This window comes from Ambystoma mexicanum, chromosome 1p, assembly GCF_040938575.1.
Source record: "Ambystoma mexicanum isolate Mex_15411 chromosome 1p, UKY_AmexF1_1, whole genome shotgun sequence".
In the NCBI taxonomy this organism is placed as follows: domain Eukaryota; kingdom Metazoa; phylum Chordata; class Amphibia; order Caudata; family Ambystomatidae; genus Ambystoma; species Ambystoma mexicanum.
Window position 1 is genome coordinate 774,885,457 of NC_090921.1, and position 21,200 is coordinate 774,906,656.

Consider the following 21,200-nt stretch of genomic DNA (forward strand, 5'->3'; position numbering starts at 1 on the left):
GCGCTCCTTTCCGGGTCTATCCGTGCCATTATGCCAAACAGCCTACGGAGGTTCAGAGCCGTGGACCTCATCGGAATAAACCCGTTTTGATCAGGATGAACCAGGCCAGGGACTGCCGGCAAGAGTCTATTAGCCATAACCTTCGCAAATATCTTGGCGTCAGTGTTTATAAGTGACAGGGAGGATTAGGAAGATACCTCCTGTGGTGGTCGCCGTGGCTTGGGGAGCACCGTGATCACCGCCTCACCCATGGAAGGGGGTAGTATGTTGCATTCAAGGGACTCCTCCCATACCAGCATCAACATCGGAACAAGCTCTTCACTGAACTCTTTATAAAGTTCAGCCCCTATCCCGTCTGACCCGGGTGCCCTACCCGATGCGAACGCTTTTATTGCCTATGTGATCTCCTCACCGGATATTGGCTGGTCCATCGCCAAGCGGTGCTCCTCCAAGAGTTTGGGGAGGGTGAGAGTCGCAAGTTAGGTTTGGATGTCAGGGAGGGACTTCTTGTCTTGATTAGAGTATAGTTTTTTATAGAATTTGAAAAATTCCTTGTTTATTTCCTCCTCCCTCAAGAGTACCTCCCCCTGTGGTGTACATATACTAGTGATCTGGTTGGGCTGTTTGTCTTGTTTGAGTAGATTGGATAGTGTTCTGCCAGCTTTATTCCACTCCCCATATCTGCGTGCCCACATGGGGGCTGCTTCATAGCGCACCTCTCTGGCAGCCAATTTATCGAATTCCTGTAGGTGTGTGTGTATGTCCGCAAGTAGCTCCCTATTCTGTGTGCTGGTATAGTCTTCCTCCAGTTTATCCAATGTACTTTCAGTGTTTGCTAGTTCAGCGCGTACACCCTTTAACATCCCCACAGACTTAGACAACAGCGCTCCCCTAGCCCACACCTTGAAGGATTCCCAAACTGTGGAGTATTTATCTACCGTGCCCACGTTATTGGTGAAGAACTCTGCTATTTCAACATGTAGTGTTTCCACCACCCCGGGGTCTCCCAAAATCCAACTCGCCATTCTCCATCTTCTCACGGGACAGGGAGCATCTTGGAGCTGTAACTCCAACATCACGGGGGAGTGATCTGAGAACGTGCAGGGTAAAATTTCACAGTTCTGCAACATGTTAGACACAGCCGATGCAACAAACCAATAGTCAATTCTGGATTCCGAGTCATGAACCGTAGAGTAGTATGTACAACTTCTGTTCCCAGGGTGCAATTCCCTCCACGCATCCATCAATGACAGTTGCGAAAGAATGTTGCTCAGGGTGAGGGCTGTCTTACTGGGTGCTCTAGCAATTTTGGAGGATCTGTCTAGTGCCGGGTTCAGTGCCACATTGAAGTCCCCACCCCAGATCACGTTGGAGATACCATAGGCTGCAATCATTTGGTATACATTCATATAAAAGGCTGGATCATCTATATTGGGCCCATATGTATTAACCAAGAGTAACTGCTGACCCGCTACTCTGCCCCACACAACAATGTACCTGCCCTGTTGATCCACCCTGTGCCCCTCTAGTCCAAATCCCAGGCTTGGATGAATAAGAGTGATTACCCCTCTGGCCTGAGTAGAGTAGTCAGTGTGGAATCATTGTTTCCCCCATTTGGGCATTATATACATGTTGCTGATTCCCATTGTGTGTGTTTCCTGCAGCATTAGGACCTGAGGGCCATGTCTAATGATATAGTTACTCATTTTTTTGACTTTCATTTGATTGTTTAAGCCCCTTACATTCCAGGTAAGGAGTTTTATTCTCAATCTGCTACCCATGACCTGTGACATAAAATCTCCCAATGCTGACAACCACCACAATCATGTCTTTGGTGCAAGCCAAGCAGCGCCAGTCTCAATGCAACCACAGTTTTAGAAATAATCCAACGGCTGGCCATAGCCCAACTACCACCTGGATCCAACCTCTTCCAGTGGTTCAAACTTCCAAAACATACCCACCAATTCCTGTGCCGTCTTCCCACCCCCCCACCCTCATCATCATCCCCAACTTGATGATGTACCCCACACAACTCGTGGAGCCTTCCAGGGGTAGCCATGTTGCTTCACATGGCCGCCAGATTGTCACCATACTCCAATAGTCGTGCTGGATGGAGTCGCCTTGTCTATCGGATCTGTAGAGCTGCGGTTGGTGACTCATTAGAGGGGACATTAGAGGGGAAAATATACTGACTGCCGGCAAGCTTTAATCTTCTGGTCTGGGTCTATTGTTCTGTGCTGGCCTTCCCCCTCTGGGAGGAAGGGGTATGGAAGTCTCAATGTACTGTGTGGCCTCGGCAGGGGTTTCAAAAAAGTGCACCCTACCCGCATGTTGAATCCTCATCTTGGCCGGGAACATCGGGGCATATGGGATCTGCCGTTCCCTAAGGAGTCTCTTCACAGGTTCGTCGGATCTTCTGTTTGCTTGGACCCCTGCAGAGAAGTCTGGGTATATGTGTATTCGGTTTCCTTCATATTGGAGTGTTCCAGCATCCCTAGCCAGACGTAGGATTACGTTTCTATCCTTGTAGTTAAGGAGTCTGGCAATTATTTTGCGACGTGGTGCGCCTGGTCTAGGGGTCGGGGCTAATGTGCGGTGTGCTCTCTCCACCAAGAAGTGTTCGGAAAATGCCTCCGGACTGAATATCATTTTAAGTAGCAGTTCAAGTTGTTTTTCCATTTGGCCTTTTCCGAATGTCTCCGCCACTCCCACCACGCGGATGTTGTTGCGTCTTGATCTAGATTCAAAGTCCTCGCATTTATTTTGCATTTTGGACATGGCCTCGTTGAGCTGGGTGATGGCACGGCTATGGTGTGCAATAGTATCTTCATTTGTACTTATTCTGTTTTCTGTGTCCGTGACGCGTGCACTCTCTTTTTCAACCCTAGCCTTTAGTGAGCCTATGGTGGACACTATGTTATCCAGCTTCGTGTTCACAGCTCGGAAACCATTTTGCACAATTGTACTTAATCTGTCTTCCTGATCTTCGTTCTCTGCATTCAGGGTGTCTTTGGTGCTGGCATGTACGTTCGCTACAGTGTTTTGCACCTGGCTTCCAGTATATGCTTTCATAGGGCCTTTCTTCCTATTGCTGGGTGTTTTGCTTCCCTTCCCAGATTTTTGTGGTTCGCCCATGGTGCCGCCCCACCACACACTATCGTTGTTGCTTTTACTGAGTGGGTGCAGGCCACCTCTCACGCCTTCACCCCCCTGTTCCTGGTTCTTTTTTGGTGTTTGGCGAGACAATCAGGACTAGGGGCTTAGCACACACACACCAGCAATGGACTGTGTTCTCCCATGTAGCGCGTCACTTGGTTACAGGACCCATCCCAGTTTGCAATGCTGTAATCTTGTGGGGGCCCTCAACGAGTCTCCCGTGCTTAAGCGTGCCAAACCACCTGTGCAGATTATCTGGTGTCCCGCCTCTGGACCAGCCAGTCCCCAGATAAATTGTATCTATTTGCCCGGGAGAACCCCAATGCACTGTCAATATGGGATGGGCCCACGGGGCCAGAGGCCGCGCTCATATAGTAATGTAGGCGCACACTCAAATACTGCAGATGATCCCAGTTCGTTGTTTATTTGTGTTTATATATCCGTATGTGTTTTCCCCTGTCAGGATGTTAGAATTCCTAATGGCCTCCCCGCTGCTGTTTGGAGGCCGGGGGCAGCGGCGGGAGCCGTCTGCTGCAACCTCCGAGTAGGTCCAACACACACCGGGGCTCACAGCGCCTCGGGCCACGAGAGAGCGGCCGCCGCTCCGACAGTAGCCAGAGCCCTCCCCCTTCCTGCCGTATCAACACTCTCCCTACCGTGTGCCGTATGGAGTGCGCCTCGATGTTCCGCGGCTCACTTGCTGTTGGATATGGGCTTCTCGGGGATCTGACGTTGGATGGATGTTGCGACACAGAATCTCCCCTGCTATCCCGGCTCACAGTGGCGGCCCTTCACTACGGGCGCGAACTGGGCACGGACTGCAATCAAGGCCCCGCCCCTCCGCGGCCTCCTCTTCACTCCGGCCCGCGGCCTCACGTAGTCCCCTCTCGGTACTCTGGAGCGGATCGTGCCCGCTGCACAAGGCGGTGCGGATTCAGACCGCCACAACTTCGGCGCCCCCGGCCGTAGCCTCTCAGGATTTTCGGACATTGGGGACGGGCACACAGTCCACCAGCACCGCGGTTTGCAGCTTTGCAGACGACTCCAGGACGGATATTTGTTGAACGGATTTCTGGCTGGAGCAGGAGCTCACAATTCAGGCGGCCATCATTACAGTGCGCAACAGCTCCCCCTATTTCTACAAAATTTAACGTAGCCACAGTAAAAAATTCCAGAAAGTCAATTGTACAAACAAATTTCCACCATAGAGTTCTTAACAATCTTAGAAAATCTAAAAAGTCACATTCCACGCTTAAAACCTACCACAGAAAACTAAAAAGTTATTTATATTGATTTTGAACAGAATGAAACCACTAACTAAATTAATCAATAAATTACAAACAGTATTTCTAAACACGTGCAATGTCAACATAGATACCTTTTCCAACTTCTGTGAAGGTGAATGGTGTCACGCAGCAGCAAAGACCCATATTTCAATTAAGAGGCTTATAAACAAGAACAAATAAACCCAACCGCCATACAAAATAATAGGCAAGGCTATGAAGTGGTAGGAGACACCATTATGGCAAAAGAAACCATTATAGAAAAACCTTCCCCCAACAAACTTTAAACCAAATGTTCCTATTGTCCAAACAAGCCGTCCAGTGTACAAATGGATCTGCAGCTCAATATGTAATGTTTGCCAACAATCATTCAAATGTTTGACAATTCCTCAATCACTATGTGAAACTAAAAGAAAATAGTAGAATCAAAACTTTACAAACCATGGACTCCTGCCCAGTACGCATCCACGCTGGATTACGAGGATATTCATTAGCCTACATTTCAGGAACTCCTTGCAAAAGCACCTTACATCACATTAAAATGTTAGCAACACTCCATTCCACTATGCAAATCCTTGTCCATAGAAAAGTCCAGCTCTAGAACTGCAAAAATTAAATAACATTCTCCTGCATGTAACAGCCAAAAAATGCCTTTGAAAAAAATAGAACACATCCAAAGTAAATATTTTGGAACTGAAGTTGACTTAGGTAATTAAGTAACTTTACAAAACATTAGCGAAACCTCGCAAACACTGACCTCCTTACAAACACATACAAAAATGAAATAGCAAGGTTTCAAAACACATCTGCTAAAATACCAAAGTATGTGCCTGTTGTTGCATAACATTTTATAAGAGTAGTTCAAAAATAGTAGATATGGCCTACAAAATACAGGACAATGAGGAATTCCAATGGTTCCAATTAGCTTTATATTTAACAGCAGAAAATAAATACACAGTAACTGACCCCTCAATAGTTTGCACATACTGCAATACAAAGCTTGACAACAACCAAATGCCATCACAGGTTATTGCTAATAATTTGGAACTCTTCCCACTTCCAAAAGCTCTCCAACAATTTACCTTGTATGAGAGCATCATACTCCAAACAGTACACCCATTTCAAGCTATAATACGCCTTCTACCCAAAACTGCCAAATTGCCTTTATCTGAGTTACTAAAAGGCATTCATGGCAAAGTAGTATATTTGCCATTAGATCTTAAAGAAAATGTAGAAACTCTAAGAGTATAAAGGCCAATAGAACAATCTTTGATTGTACTAGTTAATGGTGTACCAACAAAAGACAACATAATCTGGCAACAATTAGTTGACTTAAACAAAGTCAGATAAGCCATACAATATCTTAAACAAAACAATACAATGAATACTGCAGAGATATAAACATAGAAGGCAACTTAGGACAGCCCACTGAAATAACTGAAGATTCACCACAAACTGCCCAATTTCAACATGTGGATCTTGTTACTGCAGCCAACATTTTAGACCCGTATACAATACACCCACTACATTCCAAAGACACCATAGAAGATGCATTAGAAACATATCAAATGTGTCATTTTCCTCTACTCTTTCCTAAAGGAAAAGGAGGAAGATATGATGAAAGAGCCACACAAATTAGTGCATCAGAATACAAATGTATTCTGAAGACCCAAGATTCAGAAAAAATGTAGAATACATTTTCCACCTCCTGTTCTAAAGCGAACTAGCAACTCTATTTTATGGAGTTGCGCACACACACATTAAAAACAGGATCTCTTTTCTTCAACATGTCAGCTACCAAACTGCTTCAAAAGCTAAAAGACAAAGATGTTCTCTTGACCCTGTCAATGTTTCAAGATACGTTCACCATTGCTTCATTGCCATGCTGTACTTAATCTGCAATAAAATGACCCCTCCACTCAGAGAAGTACAACACTTCTTTTGGAAAAAAGAATATCAATCCAGAGGAGCACCATACATCCACATGATTTTGTGCATAAAAGATGCTCCCAAATTTGGCCATGACAGTGATGACATTGTTTTACAATGTATTCAAAAATATATTACCTGTGACGTATCTTCAGAAACCGCACATACTGACCGACGTACATAAATTTCACGCTTCCAAAAAACTAAGTGTGGCAAATACTGCTGATGTCGCTATAAAAACAAAGGTAAATACTATACCAAATGTCGCTTTGCCTCCCCTAGACCAGTTTCCACCAAAGGGCAAGTAAATAGCTTGATGTCTTCTGTTAGACACAGTGGCAAAGCGAAATCCCCTGATTACAATGCGATCATTGTCCTCTTGTGCAATGCAAATATAGACATTAAATACATTGCAGACAATTGCACTGCAGTTGCAAGATATGTCATAGCCTAACTCACCAAAGCTGAGAAGACAGTGCTAAAAGACCTTTGTGGATGACATATCATCTGACAAAACACCGTCACAAAAATTGTAAAGCTTTGATATAAAAATGCTGTCACATATAGGATGTGGGTGCTACGAAGCTGCAGATCGTTTAACAGGTACACCCTTATATGGGGAATCTGAAAACATTGTCTGGCTAAACCTTGATACAGCTTGATCACGAAAAAGGGTAATAAAATCTTACCAAGAGATAGAAACAATAGCCACAAATGATCCCAACAGCCAGGACATTTTAAAAGACAATTTAATTGACACATGCTATCCAAACAGAAGTACTGCTTTGGAAAACATGTGCCTGTATGGCATAGCCCAAAACTGCTGCAGAAACAATGTGATGCCAGATGAGACAAATGGCAAATATTCAGTCTCAACTTGTATTTTAGCAACCCATAGTAAATATCACTTCCACAGATAAACTAGAAGTGCATGGCATGACACTCCCTATGTGTCAACAAGCAACAGCATGACTAAATAGCTTAGAAAATGTATATCCAACAGAGCTGGATTATAAAAACTATCAACTCTGTGTCTAAACTGCAGAGTAATTCTAAAACATAACCTTGATGTAAAACAAGGTTTAGTCAATGGAGCATTTGATACAGTGTTTGGCTTCCAAATATATCCACATGACAACATTCAGTTTGTCAACATCCACTTTGACAAACTTGCAGAAGTTAAAAGAATAGGCTGCACAATAGCACGTTTCCATCTTTTGAAAGACATGTATGTACACAGAGAACAATTCTCTCTATCTCTTGCATATGCTGTCACAAGTTGCAAGGTCTAACTCTAGTCCACACACTAATCGACATTGGCAACACAGTCTCCAAAGAAGATAGCACTTTCACGTCTCCGTACACTCCATGGTCTATTCATAGTTAACTTTGATGCAAACAAAGTCAACGTTGACATTCCTTGCATCCTAGAATGCAACAGGCTACATGCACTGTATACCACCTGTGAGACAGGCAAGGTATCAAGAGAGACACAGACTCGTAAATGGTTATTCAAAACCTTTATTTTGAAAAAGTTTCAGGGTTGGTGTAATACCTAACTGGTCCTAACTCTAAAGGGATGCTTCCCTCAAATTATGTTTCTAAGGGCCGTTGATGTCTGAAAGTCCAAAATGATAGTCTGTGTGTGTCTAAACATATGCTTGCCCTCACTCTATACAAAAGTGTGTTAGTGGGTCTTTTGTCAAAAACAATAAGTAGTGGTTCAACAGAAAAATAGGAATCCAGGATTGGTTTCCAACGTCCTTCTTGCCAGGTGTGGTTTTAAGCTCACAAGAATGAGTTCAATCAAACAAGACCTTTGCCACAGGGTCCTTGCAGTGAATTCAAATACCTTTAGTGTCTTGGAGTTCCTTGGGTTCCCTTCCCCCAGCTTCAACTTATTCAAATTTCAAACACCAAAAAATAAATGTATTGCAGTTTCTTTTGAAGCTTCTATGGGTTCCCTTTCCCACGCTTCAATCCTTTCAATACTATAAAGAAAATCAATAAGTCTCCAACTTGGTTAGGCTTTTTAGGGTTTCTTTCCACAAGCTCAGGCCCCTTTCAGCTTTCAAACACAAAGTCGGGTTTATCAGGATGCACTTTGATTTCTTAAGTAGGCCTCTCACGGTTTCCTTCCCCAAGCTCAGGCCTCTTCCAGCTTTCAACACAAAACAAAATACATCATAGTTCCTTTTAGGCTTCTCAGGGTGCCCTTCCCCAAGTGTATGCCTCTCTATTTCCAAAATCAGTATTCAACTTTTGGTAGGCCTCTCAGTGTTTCCGCCCCAAGCTCAGGCCCCTTTAGTTGCAGACACAAGTTCAACTGGTCAGTGTGATGCTGGAAATGCATTGGAGGGACCGAGCCTCCGCATCCTTGTCCTTTACTGCTTTTTATCGTGTGTTCTGTCGTGTTTTCCACGCAGGGGTTCATGTGAGACTCCTGGCGGTGCAGCTCTCTCTTTTGGTTTGGTGTGCAGACCCCCGGGATACCCTTATGGCACCCATGGGTGGGGGTACAACCCTTTGCCCCTAGTGTATGTTTTTGGGCACCTGTGTGTGGCCCACAGAGCAGGGCATGGGCTGGTGGCAGCTCCATGCTGAATTTGACAGGTGCTCTGGGTATCCTCCATTTTGGGATACTGAGGCCCTGCCAGTGGAATCAGTTGATTCCTGATAGGAAACAAGATGGCTCCTGTAGCCTCTTGCTTTCTATTGCCTGTTACCTTGTTTTCCCAAAGTCCTGGGAAGCCCTGACTCTGTCCCTTTCCCCTAACTGGCTGTTGGGTGGAAGTTCCATATATGGTGTTGTTGTGAAGTCCAGGCCAGACTGGTTGGAGCCTTCCAAGTGACTGTATGTTGTGGGTACACCCTGTGGGTGGGACCTGGGTGAATGGAGTGTGTGATGAATACACATTCTGTGTTGTGGATGTCTAGTATCTGGTGTTTGACACAATGACTGAGACAGCCCTGCCCGAAACTGGTATGAATGCAGTGTGAAGTGTTGAATGACTGGGTACTTGGCCCAATACACATAACTTGTTGTGAGTGTCTGGAGAGAAGTGAATGGCCTGAATGCACTATGCACCTGATTGGCTGCCTGCCTGCATGAACGCCCTTCAGACCGATTGGTTGCTTGAGTGTGACCCAGCAGAATGAATGAGAGATCAACTAGTATATCTGGGGGCCTCTCACTGCTAGAATTCGTGTTCAGAAGCTGAAGTCCACTACGACAAGTAACTGGAGTTGAAACTGAAGCTTACCCTTGAATCCCTGCTGGAAGAGAAGTCTTGCTGCTGCTCTACTTCTTCGATCTGAAAGCTGCTGTGTCTTCAAGGACTGACCCAAAGAGGACCTGGTTAGGCGCCCTCTTCCCGAGCTACGAGGGACCATCGTGCACCAGTTGATCTTTGCCAAAGCTCCCTGGTAGACAGACCTACGACAGGCTGCCGACCGGAGACCGAGACCGCCGTGGAATCACAAGGAGAAGCGCCCAGACACGTTTGTCCATCACCATCGACGACCGCCATCGCCGACCGTAGCCGCTGTGCTCATTTTGCCTAAGTAACATTTGATCGAAGGATGCTCTCGTCTGCACCGTCGACCACTTTTTCCCGCCGGAGAAACTTGAGGCAGTCGACGCACCGAGGAACATCCACTGGTGGGATTCCCACCACCCAAAGACCACAGAGACGCCGACGACTCGACGCCCTTGCTGGGCCTACTTTGTTCGACTCTTTGTGGTCCTGAACTATCGTTGCAAGGTGCCCCGCACGCCTCTTCCTTGCAGGACGTCTACGCTCCAACGCAGACGAGCACCGCTAGGAACGAAGCTGCCACTTCACCGCCGTAGCTCACCCTGCTCATCAACTGACGTTCTTCAACCCGTGGCTCCTGCCTTAAAGGGAGTGCACTCAAGAAGGGCCGTCGATTTCCCGACGACAAACTCTACAACACCAGGTACTTTGGGGTTGCTGAACTATTGCGAAGACTCTGGTAAACAATATACGGACTGGGCTTGTGATATATCTTTATTCTACAGGTTTCCCAGGTGGGGGGGATCTCCACACAGAACTGTCTAGTTGTAGGGGTCAGTATTCTGCCTATTGTTCTAACCAACTGCTTTCCTCTAATTTCTATTGTTGGTTACTTTTATTCCTTGATCTGTGTGACATTTCAGTATAGTTGATGCACTTTAATGAGATCTGATAATAATTGTGGTACCACTTTAGAACTGTATATATTTACCATTGTTGATTTTCTGAGCACAAAGTGAGTTATTGTGATAGTGTACATAACCTTGAATATTAATTATATAAAGACTGTGTTTTAACTAATACAGTGTGTGGACATTCCTTTGTGGGGGCTTGGGGACTACACTGTACTTAAGAACTAGCCTGCATCACCTACTGAGAAGCTAGGCCTTAATTACTCGACCATGTACCAATAATAGAGAATCTTGGCTGGGGTCCTCTGTGCCTCTCCTCTGCCATATAGAGAGCAGAAGTGCATACCCCTCTCCAGTCTTTACAGTCAGGATGTACCTTTTCCTTATATGCAGTGTTTCTCCCATACTATGCTTTCATGGGGTAGAATCGGAGGCTTTCGAAAACGCCAGGCTCTTTGTTTTTCCTAAGCGCGACAACTCTGATCCTTGGCCCCTCTCTTAATTTTTTACTTGCGCTTTCCTTTGTGCTTTTTATCTTCAGGTGCTTCCTGCACCACTTCCATGTATTCCTTTCCCTTTGTTATGCACACTTGCACTGTCTTGTTTTTTTTCTCTCTGTTGTGCCTCCTGCACACTCCCCTCCTTCTGTCGTGCACACTTGCACTGTCTTTTTCCTATCGTGCATCTTGCAGACTTCCTTCACTCTTCTGTGCACAGCTGCACTTGTTTTCTTCATTCCAGGCCAGTCGCACCCTTTCCTTTTATTCTGGACTTCACTTTTACTTCTGCGCCGCTAATTTATCCTCCTTCTTTCTTCTGTGCTACTAGTGTGCTTTCTCCTTCTAGCTTACTTTCTATTTCTTAAAACTGTCCTCCTTGCTTTCTGCTTAATGTCGTTTTACAAATCTTGCTTTTTCTGTGCGTTCCCGCTCCAAGCACCCACACGCTCCTGAGTTTCTCTTTCTCTCTCATGCGAAACCTACCGGGTAGCGTAGCGCTGGTGAGTGGTCTCTCCGGGATGCTTTGGGTCGAGGTCAGGGTATCACCATCTGCCCCTCAGGCACGCTTGGGACTGGCACACAGCCCAAGGAAACAAGCGATTGCATGGACACCGCAAGCAGGGTCCCAGCTGCCTCGCTCCGGCACTCAGAAGGCACGCCTCACTAGCCACGCTACAGCCTTCCTCAAACACCAGGCCAGCGTCGCAGCATGCCGCTCTCCTCTGGATCCTTCTTCCTGAAGCTCCCAGCTTCGTGGCTTCTCTGGCCCAGTATGCCTCCCCAGGTCACTCATCCATCTGTGTAAGTCCACATCTTTTATAGTGAAAACGCCTGTCAAGTGGAGTCAGGTGTAAATGGTCACTATTAAATGCCTGACCCTGCCTGACTCTATTAGTGGGATAGCTCGAGTTCTTTCTAGGGTAGGTTTCCCTAATTTTCCCCATCTTAGTCCTATGGGTAATCTTTACTATTCTTAGTTGCTGCCCCATCTCAGTTTTTGTTGGAAATGGGGAAGAGGGTATGGGGGGGAGATGGGAATTGGCATTTACAGGCTGTATTAATACAAAGTAGTTGGTAAAGGATAGGGGAAGACCCCCTGGCCTAGTTTGGTAGACAAAAGGTGATTCTCTTTGTATTAACGTACTCCCTTTCTTACACACCGGCCTGTATAACCCTTCCCATGTTCTGAACTGGGGAAAAACAAAAAACGTTGGTATTGAGAATATGTCTGTCTTACCTTGCTTTCCCCATTCCCCAGGGTTGTTCTCGGATAATCGGTTTGTCTCTCTTGGGTTATGGGTAATGGGACCTGCATAACCCATAAAGGCTTCTGGGCTCTCTTCACCTATCGTCCCATTAGAATACTGCATCTCTTCTAGGGTATTCTCCTGAGGACAACCCCAGCCTCTCCTACCCAGGTGATCCTCCCTCGCTTGTCCACCCCTGGGCTTGGTATCCAAAAGTGATGGCCTTCCCCTGGCCACCTGAATAGAGGCTGCTTCTCAGGGTCTACATGGGAGAATACACCTAGGTTGCTCACCCTGCATCTAGATATGTACCCTGTAGCTAAAAAAAAAAACCTTTAAAAAGAAAAGGAATAAAAACAGACGCTATACCAGTCCTCCCTCCAATACCACTAACAAATACAAAGAACTGCAGGTCCATCAAATTATACACGCACAAACCTCTCTAATCCAAAGATAACTGCATATCCATCAAAACACAGAGATAAATGTATGTTATCAAAAAATACCTGGAGTCCCATCAAAGGATACAGAGGCACAACTCTCTGGTCCATTTAAATTCAGCAACACAACTGGAGTAAATTGCTATGCAAATGTAGCAATCAATATTCTCTTTCCATTGCCACCAGTTTTTCACAGGATTTACTTAAACGGCTCGGACGAGCTGTATTTGCAAATGCTTGCCCTTCATACAAATGCCACAAATAATACTGACAGGACCTACAGGGCCTCAGGTATAAGGCAAGAATTGGACTACTATGCAGGGATGGTAGACAGATCCACAAGAATTCCTAATGTACTTACTACAAATACTAGAAACCAAAAGCATCCCTATAAATGAAATCTTTCAGATTTGTTACACGTGGAAACATACATGTACTCTCAGCAACCATGTTTCACAAAAGCACATCCCTAATGAATGTTTTGATTATGTATCTATATCAAATTCTGAATGCATTCTATTTCACCAGCTTCTGCAGAATGCAAATCGTGGCATATTATGCTCTTTTTGCAATTAAGACAATCGCTCCAGCATACAAATAAATTCACATGGCCAATATGTGATACTAATGCTTCAAAAGGTACAATGCACATGGTACCAAGAATAACTGTACGTTCACTAGCGTTACACATGCCCAAGCATCTCTTGACAAGAAAACCTTCACAACAATAGGCATAATCTACCACACTGGTGCCACAACCACTTCAGACTACCATACTGCATATGTCAAAAAAAGAAGTGGTTTGTTTGAAGGTAACAACACTTCTATTGTTTCAAAACATAGGTGTCAATCATGCGGTGTGGGAATAAGGACAACCCTTGTGACTTTCTTCTTAAAGACTTTTATTTATTTCATAATATCTCAGCCCCAACTCCAGTCCTTTGGGCTGAATCAGAAGTGCCTCAAGTATTTTCCCCCCTGTCTTGATATTAATACAGCGGACATCTATGCTGCACCCTTGTGTGTCCCTGTTCTACTCTTTACAACAACAAATAACAAAGGGGCCTGCTGCCCCACGTAGGGTAGAATGTGAGAAGAGGTGGGCTGTTTTTTTATAGTGTCCTTCCCTGTAGGCAGCCTACTTCTGAATGCTGCTATTATTTTTCCCCTCACTGTGCTGTTGGTGGTTGACATGCTGTGCTGCGTAGTGGAGCAGCAAATGGGTGGGGACAGGGTGACGAACAAGAATAGGGCAAAGAAATGCCACTGGCACCTCTTTAGCAGTCGTGCTGGAGTCCCGCGTGGACTCGCTCCTCCCTCATCTCGTGAGCTGATAATACGAGAAAAAAAATGGCACATCTTGTCCGTGCCTCAGCCCCGAACACGGGCTTCTTTGGATGAACTGGTGGAGCGAGATAAACTCCTCTGGGGCCCACAGTGAACTCCTCTGAGTTCCGGCTGCCTTCAGCCTAGCCGGGCTCAACTTCTCCATGGCTCTTTGTCTGTCACACACTCTCCATCCCTCAGTATGCCCACACAAAACCTTCCTCCTCCTCAGCTCGCACTTCCTGGAGAGAGTAGAGAAAAGCACCGTCAGTCCCCCTGCGCTTTCCTGATTCCTCGCAATGCCCATCAGTCACTGCCCTTTGTCCCTCCTCATCCAGTCGGCTTCCCACCCTTTCCTTGCTGTGGTGCTCTGTGCTGCCTTGCCCCTGCTTCATTCTCTATTACTGCTTCACAATGGGTTGCCAGCAAATCTGACAAAATGCCTACCTAATATTCTTGCAACCCAAATGTACTTACTAAAGTACACTACACTACACAGTTAGAATATGCCAACGGGTATCTAATACTTTAAACATACTGTTCATTACAACACATTTCAATCATGCCATAACACTTTTACTTACATAATACATCCATAGTACTAGAATAGTATTTTTTGGAACCCAATAGAGTTTGAATACGCCAACAGGTATCTAACTACTTTAAACATACGCTTCATTACAATACACTTCAAACATGCCTTCACAAAACCATGTAAATGCCACAAATTGTATCTATGTACAGTAGGGTTTTTTTCAATCCACCATGGATTTTATTTTCCCAATGATTACTACATGTTAATACAACAATGTACCACGCACAATTGTAGTACCAACCATAGTACATACAAGAGACTATTTATGAGAGCCAAAAAGTAAATCCATATGTACAACTGTATGTAAGTAAATGTTTCAAATTAGGTTTAACAAATGTTACTTTCTTACAATATTGAAGTAATCATCCATCCTCACTATCAATTTCTATCAAGATACTACTGTAGCCAAAATCACTAGGAACACAATATTTTAACCATGTGCAGTGTCCACAATTGTGGCAGGATTATGAATACCATATACACTTCAATAACATCCTTCTGCCATATTACAAATACTATATACTCCCCCTAGAGTAGCTATAATTACTATACACATATTACTGTGGCTGTGGCCAGTATTACTATGGCTGTGGCCAGTGTCCAGATTCTGCCACTGGCCAGGGACAACAACAAAAGAATTCAACCATATCATAAATATGCACAATCCACCTTCAAATAACATGACCCACTCCATTAGCTTTTACTATTGTCCGCCAGAATTATACAACCATGGTAGCCATTGCCATAACTATACAACCATGTCCCTAAAATCTACATATTAACCACCGTCCCTAATATACTCTTCAAACATTTATATCCTCGCCACACACACAACTATACACTTTCGCTATTGTACAACCACTTCAGCAACAACCAACAACTATGTTTTTATTCCAAACACACACAGATTACTCACACTCAGCACTTTAATAATATATGTGTAAATGTATAAAAACACAGAACTCCTCCCAATAGTGTCCGCAGACACATGCCTGTGCCCGTGGACAAATGTTCGTGCTCACAGCTGGAGGTATGCTCGCGGACAGTAAAATTGACCACAGACTCAGTGGCACCTGCACAGCCTTTTTCACCAATAAGAACAGCTCCATCTTAACCTTTTTCCACTTTCTCACGCTTCACCAACAAAATAGGCCTATATGTGTTTTCCAGAGTTTTTGCTTCCTCATCGCGATGTCCATGGTCCGTGGATCCAATATGGTGAACACTTCAAAATGTTTTTCAATAACCTATCAGCATGCACGTTTGATGTCTGTGAACACCACACCCCTTTCTGATTGGTCCAGAGGCATCCTTGGACACCGGATCAGGAAGCAAGTCTGCGGACTAGACCCAGATATCAAAGCTTTTGTTACCTACTTTTTGCCCATTTAAAAGAAAAACACTGGAAGGATTTACACCAAATTTGCAAAAGCATGCTTTTGGGACCAAGCCGCCGCTCCTCACGAAGGTTTACTGAAAATCCATCCAGCGGTTTGGGCTGAAGGTATGAGCAAACATTTTGTTCCATTATGTCTATGAGGATTTCAAAGGTTTTGGGATCCCCCTATAACCATACCCTTCCTTGACGAAACAGCACCAAACTTCGTAACATCATTCCGAAGTGGCCATATACTTTTTTTGCAGAGTTTGGTGAGGATTTTTCAAACGGAACCAACGTTATAAGCCACCCAAAAACTGCTCTTCCTATGAGTTGAGCAATTTAACCATATATATATATATATATATATATATATATATATATATATATATATATATATTCAGTAAAAAAAACGTTGTTAAAGGGACGTTATGGTTAAGTTGCGCTACTAAAATCCTATGAAATTCACAAAAAAAACTTTAACGGGACGTTATGGTTCCAAGTAAAACCGAAAAACCCTTGAAATTCGCCAGTTATGGTAAGCTAAGCAACCATAACTCGCGCCACCACTGTGCACTGCTAAGACTAACACCCAGGACATCAAACATGACATCACAAATGTCATTGATAACATCACTGATGACATCACATGTCTGGCTCCCCCTTTTTTCCTTTACTGACATATCTAGGCCACATGGTTTTCTTCAGTAACAGTCAGGAACTAAACACTGAAAAGGTACTATGTTTGTAGACTTATCCTTCAAGTATGTCTTACAGTAATACCCTTAGGGTGCAGTCACATCATATGAAACATATACATAGGGGAAGAGACAGGCTTGAAAGACAGCAATCCTTTCTGTGCATGAAGATAATCAGTAGGGTCATCAGCACTTTCTGATAGTTCTGTTGTTTTTTTATTATTGTACCTTCCCTGTATATGCTCATATTTGTATACATTGTACTCACACTACTTTCCTTAGGATCCAGTCACGTCATGTGATACACATACATAGGGTAAGTAGCAGCTTTGAAACAGAGCAATCATTACTCTGCACAAAGATAATCAGTTAGGTTATGAACCGTTTCTGCTACTACTTGTGCTTTTTTGCTTACTTCACTTTCCCTGTATACGTATGTGTTGTTGTCTCTTTGTGTTTGGTCTGTAATAATGCAATTATGTAGTAAGTGGGTTTTATTAGCTACTTATTACATGTTTCACAGTACGCAAAACTCTAATAAGAAAGCAGTTATCATTTCACTATTCAACATGGCAAGATTATGAATATTATTATTACATTATAATAAGAATCCCTTGTACAGACTTCATGAAAAGTAAATGTACATGTGATGTCATCAGTGATGTCATCAATGACATTTGTGATGTCATCTTGGATGTCCTGGGTGTTAGTCTTAGCAGTGCACAGTGGTGGCGCGCGTTATGGTTCATTAGCTTACCATAACTGTCGAATTTCAAGGGTTTTCCGGTTTTACTTGGAACCATAATGTCTCGTTAACAAAGTTTTTTTCAGTGAATTTCATAGGTTTTTAGTAGCACAACTTAACCATAACTACCCTTTAACAAAGTTTTTTTACTGAATATATATATATATGGTTAAGTTGCTCAACTCATAGGAAGAGCAGTTTTTGGGTTGCTTATAACGTTGGTTCCGTTTGACAAATCCTCACCAAACTTTGCAAAATAATTCAGAGTGGGGCATATACTGTCTTTGCAAACTTTAGTGAGGATTCGTCCAGGGGGAGCGAAGTTATAAGCCGCCCAAAAAGTGCTCTTCCTATGGAAACAGCAACTTATCCATAAATACACGGCCACTAACATGGCCGTGTAATATAGTTTAGTTCACTTCCATGTTAGCCAAGGGTTGAATAGAATGTTGATCGAAAAGAAAACAAGTCAATACCTTAATTAGGCTTACAAAGTCATTTATTTTACTTATTTGCAAGCTTTCGAGGAATATCTTGGATCTATATGATCTCATCGAGAAATATTTCTCAAAGACGATTTGATCGAATATATTTTTAAAAAAATACATTTGAGACCCCCCCGCAGCCCTTCCACCATATCCCCCCACATTAATTATTACGATCCATTAGTTGACGATTAGCCTCTGATAAGTAATCTATTCTATTCATGATTACTATATTGGTACCCTTGTCAGATGGTTTGATGATGCAATCAGATGAATTTTGTAATTCCGCTAGAATCTCTCTTTCTTTGCTTGACAAATGTCCATATGCAGTAATGGATTTGGACTTTCTGATTTCTTGAGGGCAGTAATGCCAAGATCTTGGAATGCCTCTATTCCTCGATGGCCACCTGGTTGGAAAGATTGATTGAATTTGGATTTACACTTCAATTAGCTTTTTAGGCCATTCTACATCAATGTTTAAGTCGCTCCAATACATTGGTTGAACAGTATCATAGGTACCTAGTCCTTCATCGAGATACACTAAATCAGTTACAGTCTCCAGATTATGAATGGCAATATTGTTTGTTCCTTCCAAAGGTGTAATATGTGGTCTCTTTGGTGGATTTATGTTGAAGAACATTTTGAGATGGACTTTACGCATGTATTTGTCTAAATCGATTTGTGTCTGGACATAATCATATTGTGCATAGGGATAGAAATTCAGGCCTAAATTTAAGATTTTATATTCTTCAGGGGTAAGGACATGTGAGAGTAAATTGTTATTCATTTTACTGATATTCTTTATTTCATCCAGGTCCGTTTTCCATAACGTGTTGATCTCTCGGAGGTAATTGCAATTAAGTTTTGGCCCCCTTATCCTTGCCTGATTTTTTCTTTCTCCAATATTTTGGCCCCTGCCTCACCCTCTGTTTTTTTGATTGGCTCAGCCATCTTGGCATAAGTCTCCTCTCTTCTAAAAAAAAATCAATTTAATCACTGGTTCTACACTTTCACTGCTAGTGGTTTTAGATTCTGAGGTCATGGCAATTTCACTTGATTGAGGTTTGGGTTCTTCGCTTCCAATGGAATTAGTAACAGTGATTGTTCTGAGAGAGTCAAATCTATGGACAAAAGTGTACTCTTACCCTGCTTCATAATACTCTTTATCTTTCAGGAATGTATGTTTTCTCTGTTTTATTTCATCCTCGTAAGATTTAATAATGGACAAGAGCTTTTTCACCTTCTTCACTTTGGGGTTTGTTTGTAATCCTCTCCTCAATCTCATTAATCCTTTTCAAAACTTTGCCAAGATCTGTCTGTGCATATTTAATGAGGATATTTAGAAATGTTACTGAACATCCATTTGTAGTATCTCTCTATTCTTGCAACATCTCAGGATCCTGTTCCTCAAAAGAAGGGGTAGTCAAAATATAAAGAATTCTGCACACATCGAAGTAGTTCTGAAGAGAATGCTTCTCCCACCATTTACTAATTTCTTTTTTTGTCATTTCTCAAACTCCTTATGAAGAGAAGTTTCATTTTTGCCTGTAGTTGACACTATCACAAGACAAATGTGTCCTCTTCCCAATTGTTGTGTGTTGCAGAATAATGACTGGGCCTGTTTCCTGCGGGCAGTTTCTGTGTCTGCTTGTGAACTCATGCTTACCTTTAAGCATGAATGGTTTTGCCAAAAACACCATTCAGGAGTTTCCACGACCACATGTAAAATTACACGGGTCAAGCTGAGTCTGGGTCGGAAAATCAAGTTAAAGTATTCACATACGGGGGCAGAACAAGGAAAGGAAGCCCTTACCAATAGGGCAACGTCCTATCATGTCCTCCGACACGGGTAGCCGTCACCTGTTAAGGAAGCGTCCGATCACGCACTCCCTTCCCCTCATTGATAGTACACAATGTACTTTGTTCCTGGGGCTGCAGCGGTGACATAATTAATAGGTATATGGAAGTGGTGCGCTCTTTGCTGTGAGGGGTCCAAAATGTGAGGCGGACAACTTTGTTAAGGTTTTTCAAAAGATGCCATTTCATTAACTCAAAAGGTTTGATGAATGCCTCGCTAGCACTAATCTGACAAGAATTTCCCTACCTAAAATAACTAAGGAAAACACTCAAGCAAAAGGTTTCTGTCCCTCACACTTGTACATTCACTATCTCAACAAGGTAATATATATATGACAGTTCAAAAGCAACAAATATAACAGTTACATTCACAATATGATAACTGTCTCTCCTCATAATCTGGGTGAATTTCCCTTCCCCAGATTCAAGCAGGATTCTGTTCAACAGTTCCAAAAGAATAAGGAAATCCTGTCTTGTGTCAAACTCCCAATGCAGTTCTTTTTGATTTCCACTTAGCAACAAAACGTTCCAACATTTCAGGATCGTTCAGCAAGGTTTCTTTCTCTTCCACTTGTAATATTAAGAAAAACAATCTTCTTCGCATAACCCCAGAACAATTCCTGAATTCAGTAGAATGAACATAAATTGTCTGTCTGAATTATTTTTCAACTACATATTTGTGTAGAAACAATTATACACTTCTGCAGCATTTTATACAACACTTACTTCAGCAATGAAAGTTTGTCGGGATGATTCATGAACACCACTTCATAGCACTTCTTCAACTTCCACCTGGTTTACTCCCGTGCCAGGGCTACTAATTCAAAGTTCTCTGTCTGGGTATTCTCCCCTGCCTGAACAGGATAAGGCGTTAGCACAACCTCTGACCTGGTGAACTCCCCTGCCAGGCTAGGAAATTACGAACAACAAGTGATTCTGTCATTAAGATCAGCTTACAACAACTTTGTAATGTCTCTTGCTTCAAAACACCATGTTTTAAGAATTTCTTCAGGGAAAACAAGATTCACATTGGTGCTCTTTCTACTTTTGTGATTTCCAAAACCTCTGCAAGTTATGCTTCACTCCTTCTGAATATCCTTTATCAGAATGGCAGCCTTCTTGCCACTCTTGTGCCCCCACTTCTTCATTAACAAAATACTGACAAGAATATGGGCCCTGATTCATGGAATTATTCTAAAACAAACTTTTTGCTGAAGCGCACAGCCCAAACTTCTGGGCGGTACTGGACTACATAAGAAACCATTTGGGCACGAAGCGTTGACTCTATTTCTGAGGGGGTCTACACTTTTTGCATCCAGTAATTGTTTAAATATTTGACGGAGAAGGGGGTGCCCCCTTCTCCCGGAATTATAAGGATACCTCCCATGGTGCT